Source organism: Bos javanicus, chromosome 4 (assembly GCF_032452875.1).
Source record: "Bos javanicus breed banteng chromosome 4, ARS-OSU_banteng_1.0, whole genome shotgun sequence".
Classification (NCBI taxonomy): Eukaryota; Metazoa; Chordata; class Mammalia; order Artiodactyla; family Bovidae; genus Bos; species Bos javanicus.
In genome coordinates, this window is record NC_083871.1 from 28297874 (window position 1) to 28306969 (window position 9096).

General features: G+C 40.5%; 1 pseudogene; it reads left to right on the plus strand.

The window, feature by feature from the left end:
* The first annotated feature begins 4021 nt into the window (after positions 1–4021).
* On the plus strand, positions 4022–4788 carry LOC133246740 (ubiquitin-conjugating enzyme E2 D4-like; annotated as a pseudogene).
* Positions 4789–9096: the final 4308 nt, after the last annotated feature.

The window sequence follows — 9096 nt, forward strand, 5'->3', positions numbered from 1 at the left end:
TGAATGTAAAGTCAGACACTGTAAAACTCTTAGAGGAAAACATAGGCAGAACATGCTTTGACATAAATCACAGCACAGATCTTTTTTGAGCCCCCTCTTTGTGTAATGAAAATAAAAACAAAAATTAACAAATGGGACTTACTAAACTTAGCTTTTCCACAGCAAAATAAACCATCAACAAGACAAAAAGACAAACCAGAATGGGAGAAAATATTTGCAAGTGAAGCAACTGACAAAAGATTAATTTCCAAAATATACAAAACCTTACACAGCTCAACATCAGAAAAACAAGTCAATCAAAAAATGTTTGGGGGGCTTCCCTGGAGGCTCAGTGGTAGAGTCCACCTGCCAATGCAGGAGACACCAGTTCAATCCCTGACCCAGGAAGACCCCACATGCCACAAAGTGACTAAACCTGTGGGCCACAACTACTAAGACTGTGCTCCAGAGCCCGAGGCAACTACTGAGCCCACGTGCGCCAACTACTGAAGCCTGCTCGCCCCAGAGCCTGCACTCCACAACAAGAGAAAATACTGCAATGAGAGGCCTGCACGCTGCAACTAGAGAACAGCCCCCACTCACTGCAGCTAGAGAAAAGCCTGGAGAGCAATGATGACCCAGCACAGTCAAAAGTAAATAATTTTTTTAAATGGGCAGAAGACTTAAATAGACATCTCTCCAAAGACATACAGATGGCCAGTAAACATATGAAAAGATGCTCAACATTGCTCATTATTAGAGAAATGCAAATCAAAACTAAAATGAGGCATCATCCCACACCAGTCGGAATGGCCATCATCAAAAAATCTGCAAGCAGTAAATGCTGGAGATGGTGTTAAAAAAAGAAACATTCTTGCACTGTTGGTGAGAAAGTAAACCTATCCAGCCACTATTGAGAAAAATATGGAGGTTACTGAAACAAACTAAAAATAGAACTAGCGTATGAGCCAGCAACCTCATTACTGGGCATATACCTGGAGAAAACCATAATTCAAAAAGACACATACACCCCAGGGGTCACTGTAGCACCATTTACAATAGCCAGGATGTGGAAGCCACCTAAATGTTCACTGACAGATAGATGGATAAGGAAGATGTGGTACATATATAGAACAGAGTATTGCTAAGCCATAAAAGAAAGAAATCTGGGTCATTTGTAGTGATGTGGATGGACCTAGGGTCTGTCATACAGAGTGAAGTCAGAGGAAAACAAATATCGTATATTAATTCATATGTACGGAATCTAGAAAAATTTTATAGATGAGACTGTTTGCAGGGCAGCGATAGAGATGCAGACATAAAGATCAGACATATGGACAGAGCGGGAAGGGGAGGCCGAGACAAACTGGGAGAATAGGAACAGCCCATGTACACTACCATGTGTATAACAGCCAGCTAGTGGGGAGCCACGGTAGAGCACAGGGGGCCCAGTGTGGTACCCCGTGATGGCCTAGAGGGCTGAGGAGTGGGACGGAGGTTCAGGAGGGAGGGGATATATGTATACATACAGCTGAGTCACTTCGTTGTTCAGCAGAAGTTAATACAACATTGTAAAGCGATTATATTTAAATAAAAATAAAAATATCTATTTAAATAAAATATACAAAATTAAATAAATCATATAAAATATTTGAATAAAATATTGAAACATTTTAACTCATTTTGAAGTGACCCTCAATAATTCTTGTAGGACATCCACAATGTCAGTCTACCCCTAGTTGTGAGAATTGATGTTATAAAACACCTTGATTAAATGCATGTCAATGCAAAAATAATAGCTAAAACTATTAAAATATGAGTAGGAAACAGCTAAATAATCCATACTCTTCTTGAATATTGACTTTGCTGTTCTTCTAGAGATTTTTGAGATGGGATTGTAAGTTTTGGCCACCAAAGTATCACTTACACTACTCCCATTTCAAAATTGAATGTTTTCCTAAGCATCCAGCACATAATTTATGTTTCAGCAATGGCCAATCAATAAAAGGAAAATGAAAACAAATTACATAAACCTCATATATGTAAAACAAGAAAAAATAAGCTACAGTTTATGACTTTGTCAGTAAGAATTCAGCAAATTATGTGCTACTTAATAAGATGTAAGTACTTCCTCATTAGGGAGTTACTCCCCAGGTTGGATGATAAGGGCAGAGACACAGTCTCTATACAACCATGGTAAATATCTTTTGGGTTAGCTCAGAATAAAAAGAACTTATGCTGCTATTATGGGAAGTCTTTTCTAATATGTTCCCATTAGACCTTCAGGCTTTGAGTTCCTTAGTATTAAAGATAGATTTTTGAGGTACTGGTTGTTATTACTGATCAGGAAGAAAAGAAAAAAAAAAGATGTTGTGGTATGATTATAGAAAGGGGAGGAAAGAAAGCAGGATGGTGGACAGGCATGGGTGGCAAGAATTGGTTGGTTATTCAGGGTGCTGTGTGGAGAAGGCAGTAACTGTTAGATGTGGAAGGGTTTAGAAGACCAGCTTTTGACTAGAGTAAGCCCAAACTGTCATCACTCTTTACATCGAAAGGATTCACTAACTGTGGGTTTAGAGAGGCCAAACTGGAAGGACGACACTATCACAGAAAGTAATACATTTTCTTGACATAATAAACACTAGTAAAACCAAACAAATAACTGGATTCTGAACTGGAGAACTTTTCATCCAGAATGATGGCGACAGGTTGGAAGATTTTCATACTGGGGACATAGATACCATATCAACATTAGGGGAAACAATCAAAATGATCAAATTTTATATGAAACTCTAAGTAATGGATATAGAGAAGTCTTGTCATATTCCTACATGTCTTTTCCCACATGTAATAATTAGATTTTTCAAGTTTTAGAATCACAGCAAGCTATTTTTCACCCCTCAAAATCTTCATTGGTTTCACATGTTTTCCTGTTTTAATCCCTTGGAAAAATCATATGTATTAAGCTATAACACATTTTACATCTTAGCATCAAAAAGAGAATGTAATTACTTAGAAGTTTCAACCACTAACTTTAAAAAATGACCAAAAATAAAACTTACCCTCTACAACCCTTGCCTAGCATCTTATATATAATGTTAATAGATGTTCAAAAAAGCTTGTTGAATAAACAGTCTCTTGGTTGTCTTAGCTCTTCACTGAATAACGTTTCATGGCATGGAGCGAAACCCCTGTGGCATGGCATGTTTAGTCAGAGAGCTATTTTAACATAAAATCAGGCTATGTAGGCTTGTACCTCCCCAGGTCACTCACTTTAAATGACTACCATTCTCTCCAAATTTCTGTGCTTCATATGTCTTTTTGCTCTTTGAAGAGTTTTATTTTTCTTTTTATCTCATACCTGTGGTCAGTTTATGTGATTTGATATTATAAAGGATGAACAGTCCTAATTTCTGCAATGCTAAACTTACAAATGAAACTATCAGGTAACTTATTTTAATGGGCTGAGGGTGGGGTCTGCTCTGTATTTAACAGGACAGCTTTTAAAATATCATTAAAAATGGAATCTGTCTTTGTTGTAGCCACTATGGAAAACAGTAATGGAGGTTCCTTAAAAAACTAGAGTTACCATATGATCTAGCAATCTTACTCCTGGGCATATATCCATAAAAAATGAAAATCTTTATTTGAAAATATACATGTACCCCAATTTTCACAGAAGCAATATATAGAATAGCCAATACATGAAAGCAACCTAAGTGTCCATGAACAGATTAATGAAAAGTAAAATGTGGTATATATAAACAGTAGAATAATACTTGGTCATAAAAAACAGTGAAATAATGCCATGGACCTAAAGATTATCACACTGAGTGAAATAAGCCAGAGAAGGACAAATATTATATGATATTACTTATATGTGCAATCTAAAAAGGAATAAAAATGCACTAATTTACAAAGAAGAAACAGACTCGGACATAGGAAACAAGTTTATGTTTACCAAAGAAAAGCTGGGGGGAGGGATAAAAGCACAAGATTAACAATTATATCCCCCAATATGAAAAATGAGTAAACAGCAAGGATTTTCTTTATAGCACACAGAACTATACTCAATATCTTATAATAACCTATAATGGAAAAGAATCAGGGCCAAGACAGCAGCAGGTTACCTCTGGTAGCCCTGGACCGGGAGCCCCCATCCCCAGCAGCAGAAGGATGGTGCTGAAGTGGATCCATAAGAAATTAACTGGCTTGCAGAGGGACCCTCCTGCTCATTGCTCTGCAGGACTCATGGGAGATGATCTGTTCCACTGGCAGGCCACTTTCATGGGCCTGAAGGACAGTCCCTACCAAGGAGGCATTTTCTTCCGACCATCCATTTGCCTACAGATTATCCTTTCAAGCCCCCAAACGTTGCTTTCACAACCAAAGTTTAACACCCCAACATCAACAGCGGCAGCAGCATCTGCCTTGATACCCTGTGGTCCCAATGGTCTCCAGCACTGAGAGTGTCAAAAGTTTTCTTCTTCATCTGTTCCCTGCTCTGTGACCCAACCCTGATGACCCTCCAGTGCCAGGGACAGCTCACACCTACAAGGCTGACAGAAAGACTATAACACACTAGCGAGAGAATGGACACAGAAATATGCTATGCAAGTAACTCAGAGGTTTTTATGGGAAACGTTGTCCAAGAGAAGCTTAGCTGAGCTATTGGCTGAGCCACTCACAGAGCGTCATCTCTTCTGCAAACAAATGCTGGTTGCCCACTTTCTCCAACCACAGCATATTGGTACCACTCTCAGCCATCGTGGTTTTGACACAGTCATGTTACTGATGCCAGATCAGTAGCCACTGTTTTTGATCTGCAGCATTCCTGACTACATTGGAATCTGTCCCTCCACCCTGACTCACTGCTCACCTCTTAAGGGAACCTGTGAGCCCTCCTGCCTGGCCTCACTCAGGCAGCATCACTCGCAAAGGCGCCTCAGCCTGGCCCCTTACCACATGCTCTTCGCCTTTAAAACTCAGTGCCAGCCTGGGGTCCAGGACAGAGCGGGCAGGCTTTCCTCACATGCTATCTGCCACAAACCACATCCTGAAGAGGCTCAACTCATCTCAGGAGTTCCTGGTAATAGTGTCACTGGGAAGTGGAGGCCTTGCCCCACAGATCCCACCAGTCTTCCTTGTCTGTACCACATGCTGGCACTCTCCCCTCACACCAAGAAGCAGTAAATAGATGCCAGGAATTCTATTTAGTATAAATTAAAAAAAAATAATAATAAAACACCATGAAATAACTGTCCTTTTAGGAGACCAAAATTATGAAACCTGGGATGATTTGGGTTATGCTTCTCTGTCTGATGAGGTTTCTCACTACCTCAACCTCCTCCTATTCAGAGCCTACATGAAGTCCAAGTGTGAGCCATTCACTTTCCAGAACATGGCGGGGAAGGGGCTGCTAAATGTAATAAAAGTATAATTCATTCATAATCCTTAAAAAAATCAGAAAATGTGCATGTGTGTGTGTGTACATGTGTGTGCGTGCTAAGTCACTTCAGTCATATCTGACTCTGTGTGACCCTATGGACTGTAGTCCACCAGGCTCTTCTTTCTGTCCGTGGGATTCTCCAGGCAAGAATACTGGAGTGGGTTGCCATGCCCTCCTCCAGGGGATATTCCCGATCCAGGGATCTAACCCGAACCTCACATCTCCGCATTGTCAGGCAGGTTCTTTACCACTAGCGCCACCTGGGAAGCCTCCTATAATACACGTACACACACACATACACAAACACACACACACATCTGTATAACTGAATCATTCTACTGTACACCTAAAACACAATATTGTAAATCAGCTATATACATCAATTATAAAAAAAAACTCTGTCTTTGTAGACAACAGTTCAGAATTTGTTGGTTGTTTGTTTGTAGGAGTTTGGTTTTATACTAGGTTTTAAAATGCAGCTACTTTGCAATTGCTTTGATGGAGTATCCAAAAAAAATCCCACTTCTGTCTAGTCTTCCAAAAACACCTGGGGCAGCCTTAATTCCTATGAGATTCCCAATTTGTTGGGAATATGTGTTTATTTAATGCTAACTTTTTAGTATTTATTTAGTATGATAGTAACTAAATTTATTTGTGTTCACCTAATTAAAGTGAGGCCAGAATTTCTCAATGTATTATAGCTGTGTCCCTCTCTCCTACTTTTTATACTACTCAATGAATAGTAAATTGAGGTCACTTTTAATAATTCAATAAGTCATGGATACAGGAATAGTAATAAGTGTGCAATCTCAATTGCAAATATTTATAGGTAAATTTGCAGTTGAGATTGCACAAACATTTGAGATTGCAAACATTTATAGGTAACTTTGGAGAAGGCAATGGCAACCCACTCCAGTACTCTTGCCTGGAGAATCCCATGGACGGAGGAGCCTGGTAGGCTGCAGTCTATGGGGTTGCTAGGACTCGGACACAACTGAGTGATTTCACTTTCACTTTTCACTTTCACTTTTCACTTTCATACACTGGAGAGGAAAGTGGCAACCCACTCCAGTGTTCTTGCCTTGAGAATCCCAAGGCTGAGGGAGCCTGGTGAGCTGCCATCTCTGGGGTCGCACACAGTCAGACATGACTGAAGCGACTTGGCAGCAGCAGCAGTCTTTATTTTGGAGAAGGAAGTGGCAACCCACTACAGTATTCTTGCCTGGAGAATCCTGTGGACAGAGGAGCCTGGTGGGCTGCTGTCCATGGGGTCACACAGAGTTGGACACGACTGAAGCAACTTAGCACACATGCATGCATTGGAGAAGAAAATGGCAACCCACTCCAGTATTCTTGCCTGGAGAATCCCAGGAACAAAGGAGCCTGGTGGGCTGCCATCTATGGGGTCACACAGAGTCGGACACGACTAAAGCGACTTAGCAGTAGCAGCAACAGCATAGGTAACTTACACAATGCCACAAAAGTGTTAGTTGCTCAGTCACGTCTGACTCTTTGCAACCCTATGGACTACAGTCTGCCAGGCTCCTCTGTCCAAGGGATTCTCCAGGCAAGAAAACTGGAGTGGGTAGCCATTACCTTCTCCAGGGGATCTTCCCAACCCAGGTGGCATTAGTGGTAAAGAACCTACATGCCAATGAAGGAGACACAAGAGATGTGGATTCGATTCCTGGGTTGGGAAGACCCCCTGGACAAACAAATGGCAACCCACACCAGTATTCTTGTCTGGAAAATCCAATGGACAGAGGAGCCTGGTGGCCCACAGTCCATAGGGTCACAAAGAGTCAGACATGACTGAAGTAACTTAGCACACATTATAGAATGCTATAATCTGTGCTAGGAATTTAACCCTTACAACCACATTATAGCATACGTCTAGAACTAACACCCAAAAAAGATGTCCTTTTCATTATAGGGGATTGGAATGCAAAAGTAGGAAGTCAAGAAACACCTGGAATAACAGGCAAATTTGGCCTTGGAATACGGAATGAAGCAGGGCAAAGACTAATAAGAGTTTTGCCAAGAAAATGCACTGGTCATAGCAAACACCCTCTTCCAACAACACAAAAGAAGACTCTATACATGGACATCACCAGGTGGTCAACACCGAAATCAGATTGATTACATTCTTTGCAGCCAAAGATGGAGAAGCTCTATACAGTCAGCAAAAACAAGATCAGGAGCTGACTGTGACTCAGATCATGAACTCCTTATTGCCAAATTCAGACTTAAATTAAAGAAAGTAGGGAAAACCACTAGACCATTCAGGTATGACCTAAATCAAATCCCTTATGATTATACAGTGGAAGTGAGAAATAGATTAAAGGGCCTAGATCTGATAGATAGAGTGCCTGATGAACTATGGAATGAGGTTTGTGACACTGTACAGGAGACAGGGATCAAGACCATTCCCATAGAAAAGAAATGCAAAAAAAGCAAAATGGCTGTCTGGGGAGGCCTTACAAATAGCTGTGAAAAGAAGAGAAGTGAAAAGCAAAGGAGGAAAGAAAAGATATAAACATCTGAATGCAGAGTTCCAAAGAATAGTAAGAAGAGATAAGAAAGCCTTCTTCAGCGATCAATGCAAAGATATAGAGGCAAACAACAGAATGGGAAAGACTAGAGATCTCTTCAAGAAAATCAGAAATATCAAAGGAACATTTCATGCAAAGATGAGCTCGATAAAGGACAGAAATGGTATGGACCTAACAGAAGCAGAAGATATTAAGAAGAGATGGCAAAAATACACAGAAGAACTGTACAAAAAAGATCTTCACAACCCAGATAATCACAATGGTGTGATCACTCACCTAGAGCCAGACATCCTGGAATGTGAAGTCAAGTGGGCCTTAGAAAACATCACTACGAACAAAGCTAGTGGAGCTGACAGAATTCCAGTTGAGCTATTCCAAATCCTGAAAGATGATGCTGTGAAAGTGCTGCACTCAATATGCCAGCAAATTTGGAAAACTCAGCAGTGGCCACAGAACTGGAAAAGGCCAGTTTTCATTCCAATCCCAAAGAAAGGCAATGCCAAAGAATGCTCAAACTACCGCACAATTGCACTGATTTCACATGCTAGTAAAGTAATGCTCAAAATTTTCCAAGCCAGGCTTCAGCAATATGTGAACCATGAATTTCCTGATGTTCAAGCTGGTTTTAGAAAAGGCAGAGGAACCACAGATCAAATTGCCAACATCCGCTGGATCATGGAAAAAGCAAGAGAGTTCCAGAAAAACATCTATTTCTGCTTTATTGACTATGCCAAAACCTTTGACTGTGTGGATCACAATAAAATATGGAAAATTCTGAAAGAGATGGGAATACCAGACCACCTAATCTGCCTCTTGAGAAATTTGTATGCAGGTCAGGAAGCAACAGTTAGAACTGGACATGGAACAACAGACTGGTTCCAAATAGGAAAAGGAGTTTGTCAAGGCTGTATATTATTACCCTGTTTATTTAACTTATATGCAGAGTACATCATGAGAAACGCTGGACTGGAAGAAACACAAGCTGGAATCAAGATTACTGGGAGAAATATCAATAACCTCAGATATGCAGATGACACCACCCTTATGGCAGAAAGTGAAGAGGAACTCAAAAGCCTCTTGATGAAAGTGAAAGTGGAGAGTGAAAAAGTTGGCTTA